Source organism: Drosophila melanogaster, chromosome 2R, assembly GCF_000001215.4.
Source record: "Drosophila melanogaster chromosome 2R".
NCBI lineage: Eukaryota > Metazoa > Arthropoda > Insecta > Diptera > Drosophilidae > Drosophila > Drosophila melanogaster.
In genome coordinates, this window is record NT_033778.4 from 8,327,144 (window position 1) to 8,343,881 (window position 16,738).

At 42.1% G+C, this 16,738-nt stretch overlaps 1 protein-coding gene across 3 annotated transcripts in view, besides 1 other annotated feature; it reads left to right on the forward strand.

Annotated features, from left to right (window-relative positions):
• Positions 1–346: 346 nt before the first annotated feature.
• The window catches only part of pdm3 (pou domain motif 3), a 68,791-nt gene continuing 52,399 nt past the window's right edge, over positions 347–16,738 (forward strand). For all 3 annotated transcript variants that reach the window (NM_001201956.2, NM_001144145.4, NM_001299264.1), the window contains exon 1: positions 347–864. The gene's annotated coding sequence lies outside the window, so the exon portion shown is untranslated. The remainder of the gene's footprint in view (positions 865–16,738) is intronic.
• Positions 3,774–4,202: a mobile genetic element.

Here is a 16,738-nt window from a genome sequence, read left to right on the forward strand (position 1 = left end):
AGCAAATTGCATATATACCGTTGCTGCTCCTGCGCAGTCGGCGCTCTGCCGGCGTCGCTGCACCGCCAGTGGGGCTTGGGCTAGGGGGTGGGCGAGAGAGCGACAGAGAGAGAGCCAGAGCGAGAGAGAACGAGAGGCAGTGAGTGAGAGAGACCCCGGTCGCTTTCTCGCTCGCACCCGCTGAGCTGGGCCTGCGGCTTCGGGTTCCTCGCCTTCGTTTTGTTTGCTCGTGTTTGCCGATGTTGTTGCTGCTGTTGTTGCTGCTGCTCCTTTGCTGTTGCTACTTATGCTGATGATTGCGATTGCTGGGGGTCCAAAGCGCCGCTCGTGCGCCACACGTTCATTCAGTCGACGGACGACGCTGCGCCTGAACGTACGACGGCTGATCTGAACCGGAATCGCATTGAACGGCCACATATATCTTGGACGCCCCTCGACTCGTGCAACAAACAAACAACCAAAGTGCAACATACAATACCCAAGCAAATAAACTTCGGCGTGTGCCCACGATTCATCTTTAACAGCTGCCACTGCAACTTTTGAGCCCCATGTGTTTTGTACAGCCGTTGCTCCGCGATTTTTGAATCCGTTTCGAAACTACTCAGTTCCGAATTTTTGGCGCGTTGCGATCGTCTCATCTGAAGTGCGTGGGTGATAACCATCTGTCAGATACTCGTTGCTACACTCATAGGTACTCATGAATACTTTGAATACAGTGCTCAATTGTGATAAGAGTTAAGAAATTACACATCAAAACCAAACGACCATTAAAAGGTGAATGAAAAACAGGATTCAGGAAAAGCTAGTGGAACATAAAAACTCTTTCGTTGATTTTGGCAACAGCTTGCGAATCTGTAAATAACGGTAAATATCTCAAAGTACTTGATTTAAGCTCTTGTGAATTTATATTATATGTTTTGAAGAAGTATATCATGCAATTGACTATCATCAGTTTAAAATCTTTTATGGGAACCAAATTTTAGAGGTATTAAAGTAATTATAAATGGTCTTCCCAATAGTCTGAAACAGTTTTTTTCACATATATATATATTCACATGTATATAATTGATTTACTAAAATTAATTGTAATATCATAATAAAAGTAATTTTAAAACTTTTATATATATTTCTGATTTGATAAAATTTCCATACGCCAAATTTTTACGTGTGTCAGTGGTTGGACATTTTAGCGGATGAATTTCGGAAATATTTAAATAAATCTCAAAATTTCCGGCTTATTACAAAGCTTAAAAAATCTGCATGGCTGAACGTTATGGCAGCTACTCAACCCAAAATGGTAAGCTAAATAATGGGGCTGCAATAAAAAAAGACATTTAAGTGAAGTGCTCATCATCATTATCAAGTTAGAAATATCAAACCTTTTTAGCCTCTCACGCACTCCACTCACTCGAATATTGCTCGAAACAGCCAAATGCAGTTTTTATGTAAATCTCAACCCTGACATGGTAGTATGCAAAAACCAATAAATTGATGCGATTTCGCTGCAGGCGGTTAATAACTTTAATTAACGTTAATTTTATCAACATCAGCATTATCGTTGGACCGGCATGAGCATGGGGGCATGTGCATGAGCAAACTTGGCGAGGGTCTCAAAAATAGTTGCGACGTTCTAATAATAAAACCAAATATAATAAATAGCCACAAACAAACTAATAATACGGCTCGACGGCAGTGGACAGTGGCAATTTGCAACAATGAGGCTCATCAAACGATCGCTAAAACGAAATCAGAATGAAACTCTACACATAAATAGTTTAATGTGCTGAGCCTTGCGACTGCTGCCACCCCACGAAAAATTACTAAAACGTATTACAATTGACTTGCCGGTGGCTCAGTGTCATTTTTGCAAAAAATAATCTAAACGTATCTATGAGATACAATAAACAGCAGCAGCGGCGCACAATTCGCACTAACAACAGCGCCAGCGGGCGTAACAACAATTGTAATAATCAGTTTCATTTCAAAGCCGCACCAACCTGCGCTACATTTTTCCCACTGTCCAAGCTCTGCTTGGATTCCCCTCCCCTCAGCTCCACTTTGGATCCCTGCTGCCGCCGCCGTTTCCACCGATTCAACCGATCCCAGCGATCCCGCAGATCCCACCGCCCTTCCCTCATCGGCATCCGAGTAGAAAACGTATCTATGCAGTGCATTGTTAGCGTGGCCCGCTCATTTAATTAAATATAATTAGCTGCATTAATTGCAAATTAATACAGAATTTAGCCTCTTTGTTGCCTGCTCCATTGTCGTTGCCAAGCAGAGTTAGCTATTGCCATTGCCCTGCTCCCAACTACACATTACACACGCCTCGTTATCGTTGGCAATTATTTAGCGAGAATTAACTGGGCTCGCAGTTGCACTGGCCCCCACAGATGCATTGGCCAAACTCTGGAATGACATTCAGCGGGTGCATACTGTGGCCCAATGAGCTGGTATTTATCTTTAAGGTTTCCACGTACTTGAGCGCAGGTTTCAATGCACAAATTACATTAGATATCTTCACGCATGATTTTGAAGATCTTGTAAAGTTCATATCATACATTTTTCCATTATGCACTGTATTGTTTGTTGAAATTTGGTTTATTAAGTAACTTATGTTACATAAATTGATAGCTTCAAATCCCTATCGAATTATGCAACAACCAACTCTGACTTTTATAATAAAGTAAAGTACTGTTGCAGTTAAATGGTTTCTATAAACATTTCGGTTCTTTAATTATAAACAAATCTTCAAGTATTAAAGCTAAGACCAGTGTTTAGAAATCGTGATATCTATGAGTTAAATGCAAGTGCTCAGAAAAAGCCGTCGGCATTTTATAGGCTGCGATCCGACAAATGCCTTTGATTCCACTTCAAATTGTAATCTTCTACTTACGATGAATGTTAGTTACTTAATATTTACGATTTCGGCTTCCTTTGATTGCGAAAGTGAAATATCTCATTAAATTGACTGAAGGATTTTTACTATTCGAAGTGGCAGTCTCGGCAAATTAGAAAAACCCATTAGTGGCCAAATGCATCGCGACAGCTTTTAATGCACATATAGCTGTGAAAAAGAAAATCAACGACGACGGAAAATGATTAGATATTAAATTAAAAATTAAATGTTGCTGCAGTGGATGTTTCTTTTTTATGACAAACGGATGACGAACGCATAAAAATGCAGCGGCACCAGAAGCGGGAAAACAACAAACCGACTGCGGACAAATCAACAAGGAGGCGACCACCACACACCACACACACTCATTAAAAACAACCAAAAGCCAGCGGAGAATTGCAATTTCCCCCGTAACCCCGCAAACAAAAAAAAAAAAACAAAAACTAGAAAAGATACACATATCCAACCATCGCGTCACGTTGTCACTTTACGTAGGCAAATCGTAAAAATGAATGAAAGAAAATCCGCAAAGCAAAACGCTTAATTATGTGCCGTGCATTTTGGACAGCTGCCGCGGCCACGCCTCCGGTGGGCGGCCTTTTAATTAAGCATAATTAAAGTAATAATTATGCCCCGCAAAGGCATTGAAGTTGGCCAAATGAGGCGAGTTCGGGGCGGGCCGGGCATCTTGAAAGGATTTCACTTCTGTTTTTGATGTGTGGCCAATTTGCAAACTTGCGCACACATAAAATGAGATTTTATTGCCCTAAAACAGGCAGGGTGGCAAAAATGCAGGAAGTGCGTTTCTCCGACTGCCATTGCAATCGAAAATGCATTGCACAACCGACCATAATTGTAGATTTTGTATTTGTATATGTTCACACATGAACACGAATATATTTAAAGACTTACAATTTTGGGCTCCGTTCATATCTTATGTAAATGAATCGAGAGCGATAAATTATATTTAGGATTTTGTTATCTAAGGCGACATGGGTGCATTGCTCAAAAACATGTAATTTAAGTGCACACTACATGAGTCAGTCACTTGAGATCGTTCCCCGCCTCCTAAAATAGTCCCTTAGTGGGAGACCACAGATAAGGTCCTCGCCGCTCAAGATAGGCAGATGTGCCCGAGCGTGGGACCTCGATAAGGCGGGGACTATTTACTTAGGCCTCTGCGTAGGCCATTTACTTTAAGATGCGATTCTCATGTCACCTATTTAAACCGAAGATATTTCCAAATAAAATCAGTTTCTTACAAAAACTCAACGAGTAAAGTCTTCTTATTTGGGATTTTACAGTATATAACGCATGACTATTTATGAAAGTATTTTGTATGTTATGCTATCGATTTAAGTACATTAGAATTTTCATTTAGATACTAGTAGATCTTCTTCAGTTTCATAAATACTATTGTTATTATTATTATTATCATTGCTTTTGATTATTATCATTGTTTGCACTAAATATGTGGGACAAAGATCGCATTCCCGAGTGCCGCGTGCTTACACTATCCCCAATTATTTCGCTTAACATCGCTTCTCTGAGCGATTCCATTTGGAGACGATCTGGCGAGGATTGGCTCACTTTTCGCCGACCCACCAAAATAAGATGTTGCATGCCGCGCATGCCACAGAGCCTACACAAAAGCGAAAGACACGCACACACGCCGCTCATTTAATAATGAACAATAATGAAGAGTAATAATAATCATCAGCAAAACGTGCAGGAGAGTGTCCAAGTGGCTCCGTACTTATATGAGCACATTTCTCGTATAGACCCTCGTATATGGAGGCAACGAAATTTTATCAACGAACGCGCATCATTTCAATTAAGAAAATGTCACAAGTGTCCAAGCAGCAACTGCGCCAGCAGCCTAAAACACGCCAAATGCGGCAAGTCGGGGGATCTCCGCACTTTCATTTCGCCATTTCGGAGTCCCTCAAATCCCCTCCCGTCACCAACAGAAATCGTCTATATAGTCGAATGGCCCCGCTTAATGGCTTATTTTTTGGAGCATTTCTTGTAATTAATGCGAATTGTCACACGCTAGAACTGAAGTAATGTCAACTGCCTTCGATTCGCCTTCTAATTCATTACATTTATCGTTTGTTGCCCGTTTCCTATTCTTAATTAGCAATTAAACAATTTATGCTTTTGCGTGAACAATGAGGAGCTAAGTGAAACAGGCCGAATTTTCGTAGTCCGAAAACATGAAACACTATAATTAATTCTATTCCATAAGCTATTTTGCTCAATTAGCCATTAAAAACACTACTTTACCGCATTGCCATTGCGTGTATCGCAGTATGGAAATGGAATGCCGAGGAACTAAACTCGGAAATTCGGGGTTGTTCTGCGGATTCAATCATGCTTGATGGATGGATTGTCAAAGATGCCAGATAAACGATAGCTGTAATGCGACTCTGTCGTGTTTGGGTAATTATGCCGATAGACAAATTCGAGTTTCGAGTCGAAGCATAATTGATTCTAAGGGCTAGAAAAATAATATTATTCCAATTCTAGCGTTTTCTTGCTTATCAATTGGAGTTAGTTTCTTTTGATTTCCTTTGAATATCCTAAGATACATTAACATCTTGTTCATTGTTTTTTTTTTTATCCCAACCTATGGATAATATTAAAATTGAGCCCTATTGTAGTTTCAGATAGATTTATCACCAAGCATGGCACAGTCAACCACTCATTCCTCTTTGCAGATCAGGAATTTCGGTCTAAGTTTCAGCTAATTTAATGTTTCGTTTCAGTGTTTTTCGTTAACTTATTGTTAATTAAATGCAATTAAAAAATTTCTTTCCAACTGTCCGTCCGCACGGCCCTCTGGGCATTTGAGCAGTCAGATCGCACTTAATGAGACGCGACACAGTTGCACAGATGTTCCACAAAACGAGATAATTGCGCAATTAGCTCGACGGAGTGAGGAGTGCGGCGAGGCAGGGTGACGAGGGAAGGGGCATGCCACATGTTGCACGGAGCCGCTGTAAATTTGTTGTATTAAGTGTAGAAAATCTCGAGCACTTAATTCACGCTTTGTTGAAGGTGTTGAAAGGCGGTCGACTGAATCCTGAATCCCGCATCCAGAAACGTAAATCCAGATTCCAGATTCCGGGGGGCCACCCAAGAACCTGGGGGTGTACTTACCAGCTAAGTTAAACCAAATGCGAAACCGCAAAAAAGGAACTCCCATACGAACCCACGTAATGTGTGTGCCGGGTCCTTTTTGTGCTCCGTTGCCATTTGTATTTTTTTGCTCATTTGACTTTGGCCGGGCTAAACAAGCTGCTTATCCTTCGGCCAGGACCCGGACGAAAAGAAAAATGTTAATTACCCTTTGTGTTTGAACAGACCCCGCTCACACATTCCCAGAGCTCGGTTGTGCTGCATCCTTGTCCGAGGGTCACCGCCGACCTTTGTGTTATTTGAGGCAATTAAAATTATTATTTTAATGTCAACACTTTTTTTTGTAGCGCTTTTGGTTTCTGGCCAGGATAATGCATGTAAAACGACTAACGCCCCCTCAGAAAATCCGTTAAATGTTTCCCAAGATTTGCCGGAGTTTGGGTTACGTCTCCATTTGCCGTCGGCACTTGGCAGCGACTTTTCGAAACTTTGTTCTGGCTTTCGTTCTGTTAGCTTGTGGCACTCTTTTTTTGTTCTCTGAATTTCGGATTGGGGGTCTGGTCTGAGCTGCCTGGTCTGCTTCATGGGGTGGATTTTACGCCCCAGCCCTGGTTTACCAGGCGTTGAGGAATTCCGTATAAGTGTTTTTACGGTATTTGTTGGCTCAAGCATTTTACGGGGGGGTTAGGTCAGTGCCCGCACCATTTCTTCACCATCGCCACGGCCAGTGCTCCACACCAACCCCAAATCAGTACACTGCCTTCCCGTTTAGCCTCGTTTTGAGAAATGTTTTCGGTTGCCTTCAGGCTTGTGGCTTTTCTCTTCGGGGGGTTTTGTGGGGTTCTGGGTTCTTTGCCGCCCGGGTGGCATTCGAGATAAGCAGGTGTTATATTTTTATGGCTAAAGTGGCTAAGCAGTCTGCGGAGAGCAGATGGCAAGGAATCATGTTCTGGCGTTGGTGTTGGCAGACGGAGTGTAATAAGGCCCAGGGCGAAAGGTTTTTCTTGCAACGGACGGTTGGTTTAGTTTCTAATGAGATGTTTGATTGGAGTGCAAAGGGAACATTATGTTGCAGCGGATATGATTGCTAGATCTACATATTGGTTGATGCAACTAAATAATTTGAAAAGATAATATAAGCGAAAATATGCCAAGCATTGATTTGGTTATATATTTCTTTTGATTAGATGTATATTCATTCTAACTTTTTGAAACATACTGATGAATGCGACACCATCTTTATCATGGATTCCTGAAAATTTTTTAAATAATTTCGTTATTTAGTTTGTCCCCTTTTTCCCTCACCTATAACGTAGCCATAACCTATTTTTATCCGTATTAGTGCCGAAACACCCCTCCACGCCGCTCAAAGCAACCACAAGCAGTTAGCTTGGTTAGCCAGAGCAGCTGTTTTGGGGTCGTGCCCCCTTGTGACCCACCACACTCCGCCTGTGGTGACCCCGGCCCGATTAACTACGTAAACAGCAGCAGCAGCAGCAGAAGTAGCCGCCTTAATTGTTTCGCACTTAATCAAAACGAGCAGCGGACTGGCCCAAACCGAGACTATCAAAGGCAGCTCCCCGGTCGTCGGTTTGGGCCAAAGGCAGCACAAAAGCCAAGCCAGCTACCGAGCTGAAAGGCAAAAAATTGAAAACTAAAGAGCAACTTGGGGCGCACGCCGGTCTCCAGTCACCAGTCCTGAAAAAGGGACGGACAGACGGACGTGGGACAACCTACAACCTACAACCTACAAACGACAACCGACAGCCGACAACGACGACATCAACACCCGGGCGCTGTGAAAAGAAAAACGTTTTATGAGCTCATTCACAAAAAGGGCCAAAACACACACACAGGCACACCCATACAGTCGCACATAGAAAAAGGAAGTTTTCTGAGGATGGCGACAGAAGCAACCTGTTGAGTCCCTTCATCCATCCACTCTCTCCCCCATTTCTCCGTTCACCCTTCCCCTTTCGCCATCAATGGTACAAGTGTGCCACAGCCTTTTCTTTTTTTTTTCTGCCGGGTCGTGTGCCAAAATAATATGTTAAAACATCGGTGTGAGGAGTGCTGTTTCTTCAACTTGGTCGTGTTTTATTTTCCAAAAAGATTTGCCAAAGTTGAAAAAGGTTGCCAAAAATGAGGTTTCCCTTTTTTTGTAACGCTGTTTGTATTTCCTTTTGACTTCTGCTGTTTGTGTCTACCAAGTGTCTGTAATTTTTCTTTTAGTGGTTGTATCTAATAGAGGTTGTTAACTTTAAGTATAGGGGTGAGTGAGAGAGGGGGGACGAAAGTGTGGGTGGTGGTTGTCTACAGAAAAATGTGTGTTAAATGGGAGAATCTTGAGTGTTTGCTAAGTGCACTTGGCGGCTCTTTAGGGATCAAGTTGCCAGTTTTGAGTGGAAACTGAATGGAGAATAGAAATAAAAATCTTTATTTCAGATGGATTACGATTATAAAGATTACATTAGTTTTGTTTGATTAATAAATCACTAAGGATAAAATAGGTGCAGCATCAGTAAAATAAAATAAAATACAATTTATAGTTTATAGTTGTTTATATAAGCATCTACAACTTTCCCATTTTTTTGCTTGAGCACCCACTAAGCTTTTTTAAGCGCGAAATTTTTAGTCCGCCCTTTCATTCGATTTCTTTAACATAATTGATTGATTTAATAATATCGCCATGAATATATCGTATCTTAAATTCAGTATCTTTTATTACCCCACCAAACAAACTACTGTATCTTACTTCTAAAAGTAGCCGCCCCACTCGTGGCACTTTATCGCCGCATCATTCCACTCCCCTGTGCAATCACTTGCTCAAATCTGTTTGACTTCATCTGCCCGATTTTCCCCCACCTCCACCTCCGCCTCCAGCTCCACCACCACTGCCGAGAACAACAACAGCAGCGCGAGCAGCATAAGCACAACCTCTTGTGGGCGGGGGTTTTCTGGGGGGCTTTTCCCGGCGAGCTTTTTCCGACGCGCACGCTCACCGTTGGCCATGCGGCGATGTTTTCCGATTGCTGAGCGCCTGCTGCTCTTAGCCAAAGTGGAGGCGCCGGCCGATTGTGTCGCTTTGGCTGTTTGGCCGTGTTTGCGGTTGTCGCAGCTGCCGCCTGTTGCGCCGCCTGTTTGGGCCAAGTTTGGTTTCTCTGCCATGGCCGAGACGCTAAGCAGTGTCTCTTACAACTTCATAAGTTGGCAGCAATGTCACGGCGCCTGTGGCCGCTTTTTTCGCGCATCACTCGCCAGATATGTATATGTATGTATTTCTTTGTATATTCGAGAGACGTCGGCCTTTGTCTGCTGGGCTTCTGTTATGCCGCTGACTTGATTTTCTCTCTCTCCGCAGGTGTGTGTGTGTTAATGTGTGTTCTGGCCAGGGTTTGTTTATGCTACTGGGAAGATATGCCCCGTTCCCTTACTTCTGGAAAAAAAAATAGCGAAACTGCCGGGCTCGAAACAGGAATAAGTTATCTAAATGAGTCTCGGCTTTATTGCTGGCAATTATAGATCTGGCCAACGCTGCGTATGTGTAATTGCCTTGCGATTGCAGCCAATCCGAAGCGTTTCGACCGACTTTTCATTACCGGCATCAACACTTGCATATGTAATTTAGCATAATTTCAAATTCACGACCCAGTCAGTCCATAAAGCAGCGGCGAACTGGAGCTGGTATAATTAATAAACGGTAACAGCAGACAAATATCCAACAATACCACTGCGACTATGGCAACTTTGGCATGTAAAAAGCGTCAAACAAAGCTGATTTCTATTGGCAAAGGAATGCCAAATGCGATACTTGCCACTCCCTCCCCCTCTCATTCTCTCTCTCTCTCTATCTCGCTGGCTCTCGCGTCTCTTTCTGTTGGGGTCTACTCGAATATCCATGTCTTGACTGCAATTTATGAGCCTAAATGAGCGCAAATTTCAGTGTATACAGGCGCACTTTGCATGTGTGCTGTGTGCCAGCGATTTTGGCGCTCAATTGGCAATAATTTCTGATCAATTTTCCATTGACTGGCAAAAGCAGAGCAACAGAGACAGATGGAAAGACGGACGGAGACAGACAGCTTTGCGGCGGGGACATGTGTCAGATAGGAATTCTCTGAATTGGCCCTATAGACAGGGTTATTTAAGTATTCTTTTTTGGCTAAAAGTCAAATATGGTTTCTGACAAATAATCAGTGTAATATCACAGCACCACCTGCCTTTTCATTTCGGTTTCGCATTCAATCCATCTAGTTATTATCTATAGTAATTTATTACCCCGGCTATTTTGAAAATTTTCCAGCTGGCAAGCTGAAATCGAACATTATACGAGTGCATTTTCTCTTGGCAGTGAACAATCAAAGAGTCTATCAATTTGGGGAACCAAATAAACAAACTCAGCGGTTTTTATGCGGCTCAGCAGCCCTCATGCCACTTCACTTAATTACCCCTTTGGCCTGCTTGGCTGCGTTCGTATTTTATTTACAATAATTAAATCTGTCAAACTCAAAAATGTCTTTCCACAAACGCGGCTAGCTGCAACAGTATTGAAAATATTCCGACAAAGAACGCCGAGCGGAGGTTTTCATGTTGCGAGCTATTGAGTTCTCTGTGATTTCTGAGTCGACACTGCATGGAATGTTGTTGCTGTTAATTGGCTAAATTATTTTTACTGATTATTAATAAATATGTATTGTGTTGCCGCTGTTGATTAATTGGCATTATGGCCAGGCAGGGGCATAATTGAGCAGCAAAGTAAGTCTTGATTGCGTCATTTATGATGCCTCATTTAATTGAAGACACTGGAGGAAATCTAGAGACATGCTTTACTGTTGGCTCCTTCAACTTCCAAGAAATCACCACCACCAGCAAAACAATAGTGGAACGTTGAAAAAAAAATTAACACATTTAAATTACTTTCATTAAAGATTGATTAATATGGCCCTGATTGGTTATTTCTCTGTATTTTCTTCCCCTCCGCGACTTATTGTCGTCATAGTTCCACTGCCTGCCTCAATTATTGTCACATAAATTGAACATTTACTGGCCGTTTTCACTGATTTCTGATTTTATTAATTTACGTATTCGTTCCGCTTTTGTTTCCATATTGATTTCCAATCATAGAATGCCTCTCTACAATTCGTTTTCAATGAGCCGTAATTTAGACTCATTTAAATAAATATACTTTTGTTGATTGGTCTTTTGCGATATTACGATATCGTCGACGGCAATTGCGATAACGAGTTCAATGCAAAGATATTTAACCTTTTAATAAGCTGGACGGACGGCGGCCAGAGCTTGATGTTAGATAATCGAGTTTTTCAAATATAATTATCAAACGTGTGTACAGTTGGCACAAATTTAAATATAACGTATGCCGATAGCTTGTATATACATACATACATTCAAATATGCTAAGATATTTAGAATATTATTCCAGATCATTTTTATACAAAACGTTCTATCACATTCTATTAAAACAATAAGTTATTGACTTGGACTTTCTAAAAACAAAACAGCATTGTGCTGAGATGAAGGATCCTACATTTTCTGGAACCACTACGAGTGATCTACTAGCTTGCCGCCATCTGCGTTGTTTTAGGTACAGTTGGCCCGGACCGATTTAGTTGGCCTCATGCATTTATGCATCAGTCGGGGCCGTCACGCACTTAATGAGCCCCCGAGATTGAGTCGCCGCCGACTGACGGCAACAAATTGACGCGTTTAATAATATTTTACAATGTGTGTTTTCAGGCGCTAATTTCTTGCAGGCGTTGTTGTGCGCACTTTCAAAAAGTTGCGTGGTGCGCCCCTTGGGGGCCTCATTTGAGGCCCAGCGGCGTTGCCATATCGCTGCAGTGTGGCAGTTGCAGTTGCAATTTCCATTGCTGTTGCCGTTGTCGGTGTCGTGTTGCCGTCGTCGCCGTCGCGTAATTTACATTAATTGGCACACGGCGTCGCACATATAAATTTTTGCGCGCCTAAACTTTAATTTCATGCGTGCCATTTGATTTTGTTGCCACTCTGGGCACAAATTACAGGCAAGTGTGACGGGACGGGATCCTGATCGTGAGCTGCAAGTGCTGGGCGTTGTTTCACAGTGGGTTTCTGCCGAATGCCGCTAGGCCCATTTACTCATGGAGTGGAGCACTTTAAGACTGGGCAGATTTGAAGGCATCTAGTTATGGGCCTTTGCATAATGGAAAGGCGTCTGCGAATGCAAGGCAATCGGCTGGATGGGTTTACGTGGATTACGTCGCCCAATCGAAGGTTGTGTGGCAAGAACCATAAAAACGCCTGCATAGAGTAATTACATTAATCAGCTAGATTTTTCTAATCTACATTCCCGATTGTACATTTGATATATAAACCAAAATCTTTTAAGGATGTTGATCTATGGCAGCTAGCAGCTACTTTTAGTGCCCACAAAATAGAAATATGATTGTGACGCAGACAAACCGACTTACGTCATCAGGCTGGAAATTATATTGAACATGACAACAAAAATCGTATTATTTTGTTTGGCTTAACAGTTTTTTAGAGCATCTTTTGCCAGTTTCTATGTGGAAAATTAAAATTCGCTATAAAAGTCAATTATTCTTGCGTATAAACTCTGCTTCTAGCATTCCGTTTGCCTCTTGTTCTTTCTCCATTAATTAACATACTTTCACAGAATTTCTTTCTAGCAACAATTTTTCGTTGACGTCAATTTCGCTCATCGTTAGTTATTATTGTTGTGCTCATTTCGCCATATCATCAGGTCAAATCTCAATTAGCAAATATAACGATTGTTGCTTTCTTCGCCCCCCACTCCCTCTTTCACTTAACCAACAATTAACAAATATTAATGGAAATTTATTTCAATTGAAATCAAAAATTTCACTTCCAAACGGCCATTGCCGGAAAACTGCGTTTTCCATTCGCTAGTTTTGCATGCAGAGCAGAACTAATAAGTACAGTCCTTATCTTAGTTGAACTCGGCCATTATCCAGCCATTGGCTCCGCAAATGACTTTCCCCTTAACTCAAGTTAATTAAAAAACCCCCGCCCCACGCCCACACACTCGCAATCAGCTTATAATCAGCTTATATTCTGGCGAATTTATAACCCCTCTTGATTATGAGCGGTTAGCTGTCATAAACAAATGACATGCCATACCATACAAGCGCCATCTAGCGAGCGGTGCGTGCAGCTACGTGGCCGGCATATCAAGTGGAATGTTTTTGCAATGAGCAAACTGCAACTTGCAGTAATTATGACCAAGTTATATGGCTGTTTGAAGGGGGGCTTGGTGGAAGTGGTGGCTCCTAATGGCCCGGCCCATTGTTCGCTGGTGGGGCTGTAAGTAGCTTTTAATAAGCGACCGCGTCAAGCAAATAAATAATTATAATAAATAAATAATAAATTACCGTGCAGTCGGACGGCTAGGTACAGTCACACAATATTGCCGTCTCCTTCCGCTTAATTGCTCTCGCCAAAGGGCACATGCAAAGTGCAACACTGGATTTGATTCGCACTACCCCGACTGCCCGCGTCCTACTTTATCGGAGGTTAATAAAGCGCTTAAAGACTCAATTTGAATGCAACTTAGTCGGTGGACTGCGGCCATTTAGATGATTTTCCACATTGTGCAGCTCATTATAGAGCTGCATTTTACGGGTATGCAAATGGTAATGGTACAGACTGAATTTTGATGCATTTGAAAGTGTTATCGGTAATCGGGCAATCGCTAAACTTTTATATCACACTTAAGGCTTATAGTACTTAAGTTGCTCAATTTTAATTTACCTAATCTTGTACATTTAATTGTGCAATAAAAATAATATGCGTATTAAACATTTTTTTAGTAGGCCTGAATATTTTTAAACCAGTATTTATTATTGGTATTGGTATTTATTATTGGTTTTATTGGTAATCGCCAATATTTTTATGAGGCTCTTAATTTTAAGAGTACAGTCACGCTCCAATTTTTTGTAATTTGTGATATGTTTAATTAAAGGCTGGGCTTAGATCAGAGAATCTGTGAGGATTTCAAGCTTACTGAAAGGAAATAGGTCTTGCAAATAAGCCTGGCCTTTTTAAGTGACTTACTCCCGCTGTGGAAGGACTGCTGTCCGGTTAATCGATTCAAAATTCGATTACCATAACACTCTGCCCGTCGGCCAGAATAAAAACACTTTACAACCCCAGATAAGTAGAACCACCCTCGGAATGGTCATGTCATGCCGCACGAGGTCCTTTTGACCATGTGCAGTGCAACACCCCGCAGCCAAATTCTAATTATAATCGCGTATCGCATGTGCCAAAGCCCCAATAAACCTTTGTCAAGCGAATCGCTCGCCGAGTCCCCTCCCACGTTCTGGCTTCGTGTCATTAACGCCCCACTCCGCCGACTGTGGTCTTTGCATTAATTTTTGCACCGCCGCAGAGCTGCAGAAATAAAAAATGGAATTGGGAAAGCAAGAAATTTCCATAATGAGCACGTACACAATCACTTACCCCGGACACATGCAGTTCGCCAAAAAGGGTTTCCGCTCCGTTTCGGGGGTTGCAAAATTTTATAATTAGTTGTCCGCTGCCCGGCACCAAAATGCAGGTTACAATCCAATTTTTTCCCTCTTTTTCTACGTTTTACCAAATATTTAGACGTTGATTATGGCCGCTTCACCCCCGGAGTCGAGTCTGCAAATGATTTTGGTGCGTGCTCAATTGGGGAGTTTTCAGACCGAACGCGAACGGAAAGGATCCGCAATGAACTGAGCAGAAGCAGGAGCTGGAGCTGGATCTGACCCTCCTCCTGGCACTTCTTTTGTTTTTCGCTAATTTAGCGAAATTATGTTTTGTGCTCTCTCATGTCTAGATGTCGTGTGCGGCTCGGGGTGCAATTCTGCCGCCCGTTCCCAGGCCTCCTCGTAACCCCTAGATTATGCGACTGCAGCACGGAACGGGACATGCAACTCTCGACCCACTCGAGGCGAGTAGCTCCCTGTCGAGGGTATTCCGCATTCGGCACCAAGTATGTGGGCTAATAAGGTTACTGGCTAAAGTTGAGTTTAAGTCCATTAGCTGTGTGCGGAACACGTACTGCGAATGGCAATGTTATTTTTACCATGAGGATAGTGATCAGCTGTGATATTCAGATACATTCGATCTTAAATCTAGTTTCAAACCATTGGTTAACTTTCTCTTATCTCTCTCGTTCAGGTCTGACAACTATTAAATACCGTTTATTTTGAAGAAATAACACACATTTAGCAATAAAGAAGTGGGGTATTCATTTGAAACTATTTTAAAGAGTACGTACTGTAGTCAAGTTATCCCAAGGAGAGTGCATCACCTTATCATTAGGTTCTCCTTAGGGCATTTAAAGTTGTACCTTCACAAAGCCAGTGCTCCCCATTTTTTGCCATTATTATTTCCTGCTCTAAATGAATTAAAATCGCCAAATGTGGGCGATCAAGGGAGTCAGCTGCGCAAAACAAAGCAGGAAAAATGCGAATAACTCATTACGCGGCGCATTAAGGACAATGTCTGGGCAGTGTGAGTGTGAGTGAGAGTGAGATGGTGCAGAAAGGACCCAGGACTCGCGACACGAGAGGGTTGATTTTTCAGCTTCGACCGGGCCTGACTTTGACTTCCTTTCCCGTTTTTTGCATTTTTTCCGGGGGCGTTTACTGCACATGTGTTTATGGTAGCTGTTGCTGTTGTATTGAGAACGCCTCCGGCGATTGTTGTTGCTGCTATTGGCATCGCCTAGTGCGTGCTCCGCTTGAATCACGCAAATTTCATTATTATTATTATTTTTTTTAATGATTTGAGTGGAGAATGGCTGTCGAATGAATGGAACGCGCTCATGAAAGGCAGTTGGCCGTAGTCCACTGACCGGATTGCAAGTGCCCATTGTTCTTGGTCCTTCAGTGGTAAAATGGAAACAAAGGTTTTCCTGACCAATATTAATTTTCAACGGAAAAAAAAAAACAAATAAATTGCATAATCAAGATATTACTTACTAACTTACTTACTGGAGCATATCTTAAGCATATATGTCTATCAAATAAGTATAGAATCATTACCAAATCGAATCAATGACTGTATCTTATCTTTCAATGTTCATCCGGAGTTTCTGCTTCTAAATTTTATTTATACAATGAAACCCATTGTACTAATATACTTATTTCGAAGTTAATTTCTTCAAATTTTCTTTCGAGGACACACCCAGTCGCAGTTCCTCCGACACCTTGGAAACTTAAAGTTCTCTTTCCATTTCCACCCTAACCCTTGGCCCTACCATAATATATCAGCCGGTGTATTTCATGTGTAATCGTGTGTAATTTTTAAGAAAATTGCACATTCGGCCGTACACCCTCGATAGGAAAAACAGCAACAACCCCAAAAACAGTGCAATCGAGCAGGAGCAACAAAGCCAAGTTGCAAAACTTTTTTGCTCCCCCTGTGTGTGTGTGCGTGAATAAATGTTGCATAAATAAGTTCAACTCAATGACTTAATGCCGGCGCATTATTGATTATTTTGGCCAGGTTACCCTGCTGACATAAGCAGCCGAAAGCAGCCCAAAAACTCCCCGCCACCCCATCTCCTTATCCTTCGAGTGACTCAACCTCCATTCACTTCCTCAAAGGCCGAGGCACTCGAGTTCGTCGCGTTCGCTATTTAATATGCATTTTGCGCTAATTACAAAT